Source organism: Mastomys coucha, unplaced genomic scaffold, assembly GCF_008632895.1.
Source record: "Mastomys coucha isolate ucsf_1 unplaced genomic scaffold, UCSF_Mcou_1 pScaffold22, whole genome shotgun sequence".
In the NCBI taxonomy this organism is placed as follows: Eukaryota; Metazoa; Chordata; class Mammalia; order Rodentia; family Muridae; genus Mastomys; species Mastomys coucha.
Window position 1 is genome coordinate 72,038,270 of NW_022196905.1, and position 8,353 is coordinate 72,046,622.

Here is an 8,353-nt window from a genome sequence, read left to right on the forward strand (position 1 = left end):
GGAAGGAAGGAAAGAAGGAAGGAAGGAAGGAAGGAAGGAAGGAAGGAAGGAAGGAAGGAAGGAAGGATGCCTTTGAATTTGTTTTCCATTGGCTATCTACTGTTGCTTCTGTTCTTTTTATTGTATAATATTTTATAATTATTTTATTTCATTATTCTCCCTGATAAGTGTATTTGTTTTACAGTGAGATACAGAAACTGATGGAGGCAGGTGGGGAGGAATAGTGACATGAAGAAAAATTTATGAAGCTATTATTATATGAAAAGCACCTATTGTAATAAAGGAAACAAAAAGGATGGATAACATTGGACTATCAACCTCCTGACTCATGATTCAGTTTGCAAACTTAATTTAGTGGTCAGTTGATTGCATTTCTTGCAGAGAGGAATGAAAAGGAATGCATATAGTTATTTTTATTGGATACTTTTTAATTTACATTTCAAATGTTAGATCCTTTCCCATTCTCTCCCCCTAGACATCCCCTATCCCCTTCCCTTCTCCCTGCTTCTATGAGGGTGTTCCCCACCCACCCACCCACTCCCACCTCCCTGCCCTCACATTCCCCTACACTGGGGTTTTAAGCCTTCACGGGACCAAGGGCCTCTTTTCCCATTGAAGTTGTCAGTTTGTATGATGGATCACATCTACCAATTTGCATATGTTAAATCACCCCTACTTCAAGGGTTAATGCTTACTTCACCATAGTGAATGATCAGTTTGCCAGATTTAATATTTTTATACTTGATTTACGAGTATTTTATTGACAATTTTCGCATCTATGTTCGTAAGTAAATTGGTCAATGTTATGACTGGTTTTATTTTCTGATATGATTTGAGCAGTATTTGTATTAATTCTTCTCAGAAAGTCTGGTAGAATTATTCCCCTAAAGAATTCTAATTGTTGCTGTTGTTGCTTCATGTTTGTTTGTTTGTTTGGCAGGGGAATGACTTTGTTACAGCTTCTATTTTACAAGAGGTTGCATGTCTGTTTAAATTGCTTATATGATTTGGTTTCACTTTTGTAAGTGGTACATATTGAGAAAATTATCCATTTCTTTAAGGTTTTCTGATTAAATGGAATATAGGATTTTAAAGTATGCCCTTATAATTGTCTGTATTTCTTAGCTTTCTTTTGTTATGATCTCTTTTTCTTCTGTAATTTTGTTTATTTATATAGCCTCTCTCGGCCTTGTAGTTTATTTAACAAAGGATTTGAACCTTTGTATGAATACCACGACTTCCACCTTTTGAGATTTTATGGCATGCCTTTTGGTGCAAATGTGAATGTATGTTGTGTTAGTGTGTCTACATTTATTTCTTGTGCTTTTTCTTTACCTCTTTGTCCTCCATTTGCTTTTGTCCTATTCCTGTTTGTTTAATTTTGCATGATATTATATTTATTATTATTCTTTTTGCTGACTACACTATATTTTATATTTCCTGTTTTAGTGAAAATAGAATCATTCTAATTAAGAGAAGAAGGAGAATAAGAGGGAGAGAAAGAGGAGGGGGCTAGAAAGGATTTTGTGGGGAAATTTGAAATCAGAATATATTTTATGAAATAAATCTATATTTTTAGATTTCTTCAAGATTTATTTATTTTTATGTAGATGTATGCTCTATCTGTACATATAACTGGATGCCAGAAGATGGCATCAGAAACCAGCATAGGCTGTGAGCCACGATGCCTGTGTGGGGAATTGAACACAAGACCTCAAGAAGAGTAGATATTGCTGTTAGCCCCTGATTTATCTCTCCAGCCCCAAATAATTATATTTTCAATAACAGAAAAACAGAAAAAAGGAATGTAGAGAGATTGAAAAAATCTTTATCAATTTTATAGAAAGAAAGAAGAGTTCAAAATAAACTCTAATTCTGGTTGTAAAATAATATGTGCTGTTCTGTTATTCTGTGAGTGTATGCAACTCAGCATGTATGTTCTCTCATCCACAGATAATTTGACCTTGAGTTCTTTCAAACTTAAACCTGCTATTACACAAGTATGGATGTAGCTCTATTACTAACTCACAATACAGTTAGTTCCCTTAACAGCTTACAATGAACTTATGTTTGACAGAGTCACTTTTCCTACATAATATACTCCACGGAAGGAAAAATAAGATGTATTATAGCATTCAGTATCTAATTCTGCATATTTATTTAACATAGTCACTAGGGAACTTCCTGTTAGCTTTCATGGTGGGATAAATATAATAATGAAAATATTAATAACAACTTTCCTTAGCTTCAGTTTTTTTTAAAGTTGCTTAGAATTGACTGCTGTCCAAATGATTAAACTAGGAACTTCATAATAAAAGAACTTAAATCTCAGTTCACTATTATAATGAAACCTAGCTATCATCATTCCATGCCGTCATTAGTTACAATTGTTAATATCTAATACCTAAGTTAACCTTTATGATATGTGTACTTTCACAGAAATAGAGAAGCTTCTTTGAAGTTTTGATTTCAAATACCTGTTATATAAAAAAAAAAGCCTTGGAAGAATACTAAAACACTTGAAAAGGACTTCATTTTAACATTAATAGTATGTTCCTGACTTTAGATTTACATCATGTACCTCCTCTCACTTATACTCACATTCAAACAAAGCATTTTATTTCCTTTATTCTTTTTCCCTTTCAACAAGAGATATTTGAGGGACTAACAAACTTTTAACTATTAACTTATACTTAACTTTACTATCATATTTTGTTTTGGTATGAGTGTGTGTATGTGTAGGTATGAATGTGTGTGTGTATATAGGTATGAGTGTGTGTAAGTATGAGGGTGTGTGTGTATGTGTAAGTGTGTGTGTGTAGGTATGAGTGTGTGTGTGTGTGCGTGAGTTTGTGTGTGTGTGTGTGTGTAGGTGTGAGTGTGTATGTGTGTGCGTTTGTGTGTGTGTGTGCATGTGTGCATGTGTGTGTGTGTGCGTGAGTGCGCATGTGTGTGTGTGTGTGCATGTGCGTGTGTGTGTGTATGTGTGTGTGTGTGTATTGTGATGTTATGATAGTAGAGTCAGGTAACAACTTGCAGTACACTTCTATTTCCTGCCATGTTAGTTTCAGTGATGTTCTAAGGTTATCAGGCAGTACAGTGCCTTTATTTGCTTAAGTATTTTTTCTGATTGCCTTCTATGCTAATTTAAATATATGAAACCACTAGCTGACTTGTGGTGTGTGCATAAGTGTTCATAGATAGGTTTGCATCAGCACTCTATAGTCATTGAATTTTATGTCAATAAAGTATCATTGGTGAATCTTTGATAGAATAACTTCAGTAATAATATTTTAACACTTGTCAAAAACCAAACAATGCTTCATGAAATAGAGTATTAATACATAAAAAAAGAATTATATGACCACAGGATCAAAATATTTCAGTGATGAATACAAAGAAATGATAGAAGATTTGATTTACTCGAAAGGGTGCAACTCAAAATCATTTAAAATAATTTATACTTATTGGAAATGTTAGTGACACTTTTCTTTAAAGGTGTAGCTCCCTCTTAGATGGACTGTACTGCAAGGCACACATCTGTGCCACAGAATATGAGGGCAGCATGATTTGGACTTGGTTTTTCAGGTGTTCTTGATTGATGCAGCAATGTGTTTTGTTTCTGTTTGTTTGTTTTCAGATTATAGGACTCTGGTAAGAGTATTATTGAGGATGAATATGATCAAAAAACAGTGTGTGAAATTCTTAATGAATTTGAATGAATATTACTTTAAAGGAAACTCAAAGGATTTTTACAGTAGTAAAAGTACCTATTTCTTAGTTAAATAAAAACATTAAATTAGTTATTTTCATAATGAAAATTAAATAAAAAGAACATACACTAAAGAGATTCAAACAGTATGACCGCATTCAGAGTGAATTCAAAGGTGATGGTTTTCTTTCTTTGTTTTTGATTCCACACCAAAAATATGTTCCTTACAAAGAAAGAGTGACATATCCCCAGTGAATAACAATAGGAATTTTATATTGAAGGTTTATGAAATATTCATTTATGAAAACTTGACACAACTGAAATAGGAGCTGCATGCTATAATAATTGCCAAGGACTTGTCAGTCGTATGCCTTCACACGCTGTGTTCACAGTGTCAGGTAGTGAGATATTGGAAAAGAGCATCCTTGTGCTCACCAGCGTTACCTAACAATGAAGGCAGAGCATGCCTCCTGAGTAGCATTAAGTATCAAATCATAGGATTTGGATTTTTATCAATTCAATTGACAGGTATTGTGCACTCAGCTAAATGAAAGCTTGTATTGCTAATGTAGAGATATCTAACAATGCAAAGATAGTATCTGCATCACTCATTACATTATTCAATCCAGGATCTGAAGTATAATGTAATAAATTGAGTAGAGATAACGATGCTCCATGTGGTATTCCAACTTCCCACAAATATCAGTCAATTTTTCTTATACAGAGCTAAGGGAGTCACATTTATGGATAAACTGAGATATATTTGCTTTATACAGACTAACCTTCAAAATCAATTTGAGTATTACTTCTGCCATTAAAACTTTCAGATTTATTTCATCTAAAAATTGTGTATTATTCTTTTTTGTGTGTGCATGCATGTATGTGTATGCCTGGTGCTAGTGAAGGTCAGAAGAAGGCATTTGATTCTATAGAACTTAAGTTATGGGTTGGTTGTTGTGCACTGGCCCACACAGGTTCTGGGAGTCAACCCAAGTCCAGTCTGCAAAAAGCAAGCAATGCTCATAATTGTTAAGCCTTTGCTCCAGATCCTCTTTCTGCCATTTTAAATCCCTTCATGCTTTTATGGCATAAGAAAAACTTCAAATATAGACATACTCATTTGCAACAATTGATGATTCTCAAATTAAACAGCAGGAATTAAGTTAAAATGAAATACTGTCCTTGTTCTTTCTCCAGGTAAAGTCCTATGGAAAATTGTACATTTTACTTAAATAATTTAATGAAAATTGTGTTTATGTTTGTATTAATTCTCATGGAAGCTGAGTCAATAGTTTGTGATGGACAGAATATTTTGTTGTACACTTAGGCCACAACTACAGACATTTACAGGTCACTCTTCTAACATTGTATTAAGAGCAAAAGAGTGATATTAATTTATGCTAACTAGTTGGAGTTTTCTCAGAATATATAAAATAGAGCTCACTCAATTCTCCTGTCTCCAGAAATCTTGTAATTTAGGTTGTAAATCATAAATTAGGGTTGGTTGATTTATGCAAGAGATGCATCTATTTCCCATTTTAGAATAGATTTTGGGGTCACTTCATCTTCATGTAATTTGTTAGGCTTCAAAAGTGAACTATCACCTCTGGAAATAAAGATAATTTCAGTTGACCAAGCAACATCAAAATCATTGACATAGTCACTTCTTCTAATATCTTGGCTAACATGTAAAATTTTAAATTTGTAATTCCTGTCTGTTAAGACATAAAATATAGATTCTACATTCTTTCTTGCTGTGGTTTCTTTATGGATTTGGTTCTGATTTTTAATAGAACAAATTGTCTTATAAAAAAATTAATTATTTAATTGATATTCCATTTAGTATTCTCAAAGTCTTAAAAGAGATGTATCTGAAGCTTTGGTGATTTGTATGTGGCTGTGCAAAAGGCAAAAAAAGAAAAAGAAAAAAGAAAAAAAGAAACCAGAGGCAGGATACATTATAATGTCTATGTTAACCATAAAACAAACAGACCAAAAGAGCAGAACTGCAGTGCATTGTGGATTAAAAGTAACATCTCACTACACCTTTATGTTTACTTTTTATGTATGTAACTGTTTAGCCTGTATACGTGTGCATTCAAAGTGTATTCTTAGGCTAAAGAGGAAGGGAAGGATCACACCCTTTCTTTCCACCTTAATACCTGGTACCTTTCTCAGTGATGACTAGTTAATATTGAAAATTCCATTGATAAGGAGAGTTCCTTGAAAACAATGACATTTACAAATTCTTCTAACTGTGCACACAATAAAGAACAAATAGATCTAATTTCTTTAGCTTACATATTTGCTACTCACAATGTGTTGCAGAAGGTAATCTAAGCCAGTCCCTAACACTCCTTAATTTTAAAACATTACTATGGAATCTTTTCTTGCATTATTTAACTAATCTGTGCCTGCTACTCTATAACCTTCTTGCTGAGTATTTCCTTTGATAATGGTCTGCAGAGGATTCTACTTATGAGGCAGGTTACTTAATTGTGCTTTCATTCACATCTAAGTAAAGGCAGATTTACATTTATAGCATAGCATTTTCATATTATAATTCTGTTAACTAATCAAATTAACTTATTATTAATAAAGTATTCCCATAGTACACTTAAATCTGTTTAATTGTAGTCTTAAGAAACTTATATCTGTGGGACTATTGACAGTAAACAGCTGCTGCACGACTGGTACAATTACTGAAAAACTTCCCTTCATGCTAAGGACTATGCAGGAGGAACTACAAATGTCTTTAGAATTAGTGGAATGCAGGTATGGATTACCACAGCCATGTGATTGAATCTTGGGCTTGGCTAGGCCCCAGTGGTCTTGAGGACTTCTTAACTGTTACAGGAGTTCTGCTCTGCTTGCTGCCCTCACATCCCTCTTAATCTAAGAATTTTATGAAAACTCTGAGGGACTTCCTCTCTCTCTGGGTATTCTTTCTGGCACTCACATTAATAAGTGGTTGATCTCTTTCAGGCATTGCTGCTGGAGCAGATTAACGCATCAATCATCCACGCTAGAAAAGAACTTAGAGATGTAGATAGTGAGCAATGACCACCACACTTAAAAAACATTTGTAAAATAAAATTGTTAGTGAAGCCAGGTTGATGTGTTTTTACTTCTGACTCTGATGTAGAAAATCTTAGGAAACAATTTGAAGTATGTATGTATATGTGTAAGATTTGTTCAGTGGAGGGCTGGAACATTGCCCCTTTCATCCACCAACTATGTGTATATATGTAAGGTTTTTGAGAATGGGGGCTGGATTATTGTTCCTTCCACCTATCAACTATGTATATGTATGTGTATATGTAAAGCTTGTCTTGGTGTGTGCATTGGAGCATGCTCCATCCACCAATTGTGTGTATATATGTATATGTGAAATGCTTGGAGCCTTCTTGCTGGAGCTTTACTCTAACTAATCAATATATGGACGTGTATATGTCTATTCATAAGTCTGTACCTATGGATGTATACATGTATGTATACATTTGAGTGTATAAAGATATTGGACTCTGTCTTTTATTTCACTTTTTATTTCACCACCTCTGTGTTTGTGTGTGTGTGTGTGTGTGTGTGTGTGTGTGTGTGTGTGTGTTAATCTTATCTTTTTTCTTCTCTTTCTTTCTGGCCCTAAGTAGTTAAAATTGTTCATAGATTTTCAGCTGACCACAAGGAACACCAGCCCCAGTAAATTCAGCTCTGTTCTCTTAGAGAAAAGCTACTGAGTAACTTCACTAATCACTGTCTGGGTGCCATTGCACAGCTCCTGGAGGTATTGGAATCCTCCTGAGTCAGTAGCTCTAAGTACTGGCCTACAATGGCTGCCTGCCTCAGTTTATTCACCACATGGATGCCAATGCTTCTCATTTACAACTTTCATTCCACAATCAACCTTACCATATGAACAAGAGACTCTCATAAACTCAGAGGTTGTACACACAAAGAAGACATGATAGTATTGAAAAAATGAGCACTAAATACCTTCATAAACAAATTGGGGAGATCATATACTAGTAAGTTAGTAGCGCACATGAAGGCTCTAGAACAACAACAAAAAGAAAAGCAAGCAAAGCAAACACTCACAAGAGGAATAAACTGCAGGAAATAAACTCAAGCCTAAAATCAGTCAAACAGAAACTATGAGAACAATACATAGAATCAACAGGACAGACAAACCCTTCCAAAAACTAACTAAAAGTCAGAGAGAGAATATCCAAATTAACAAAATCAGAAATGCAAAGGGAAACATAACAATAGACATTGAAGTGATACAAATAATCTTTAGATCTTATTTAAGCACACACACACACACACACACACACACACACACACACACACTAGTGGAGATTCCAAACAAAATGGACAATTTTCTTGATAGGTACCACTTACCAAAGTTAAATCAAGGTCCAGTAAACAATTTAAATATACCTATTACCCCTAAGGAGATAGATGCAGCCAATAAAATTCTCACACAAACACCCAAAAGTGCATGGAACCAGATAGTTTAATGCAGAATTCTACTAGACTTAAAAAAAAAAAAAAAAGGAAGAAAAGTTAAGACCAATCTTCTTCAAACTATTCCAAAAATTAAAAACAAAAGAAACATTGCTAAACTCATTCTATGAGGCC

General features: G+C 34.1%; 1 long non-coding RNA gene across 1 annotated transcript in view; it reads left to right on the forward strand.

Annotated features, from left to right (window-relative positions):
- Window positions 1–6,824, forward strand: part of LOC116070652 — a 31,787-nt gene extending 24,963 nt beyond the window's left edge. Inside the window, exon 3 of the long non-coding RNA XR_004110492.1 lies at window positions 6,698–6,824. This is a non-coding gene — a long non-coding RNA (uncharacterized LOC116070652). The remainder of the gene's footprint in view (window positions 1–6,697) is intronic.
- Window positions 6,825–8,353: the final 1,529 nt, after the last annotated feature.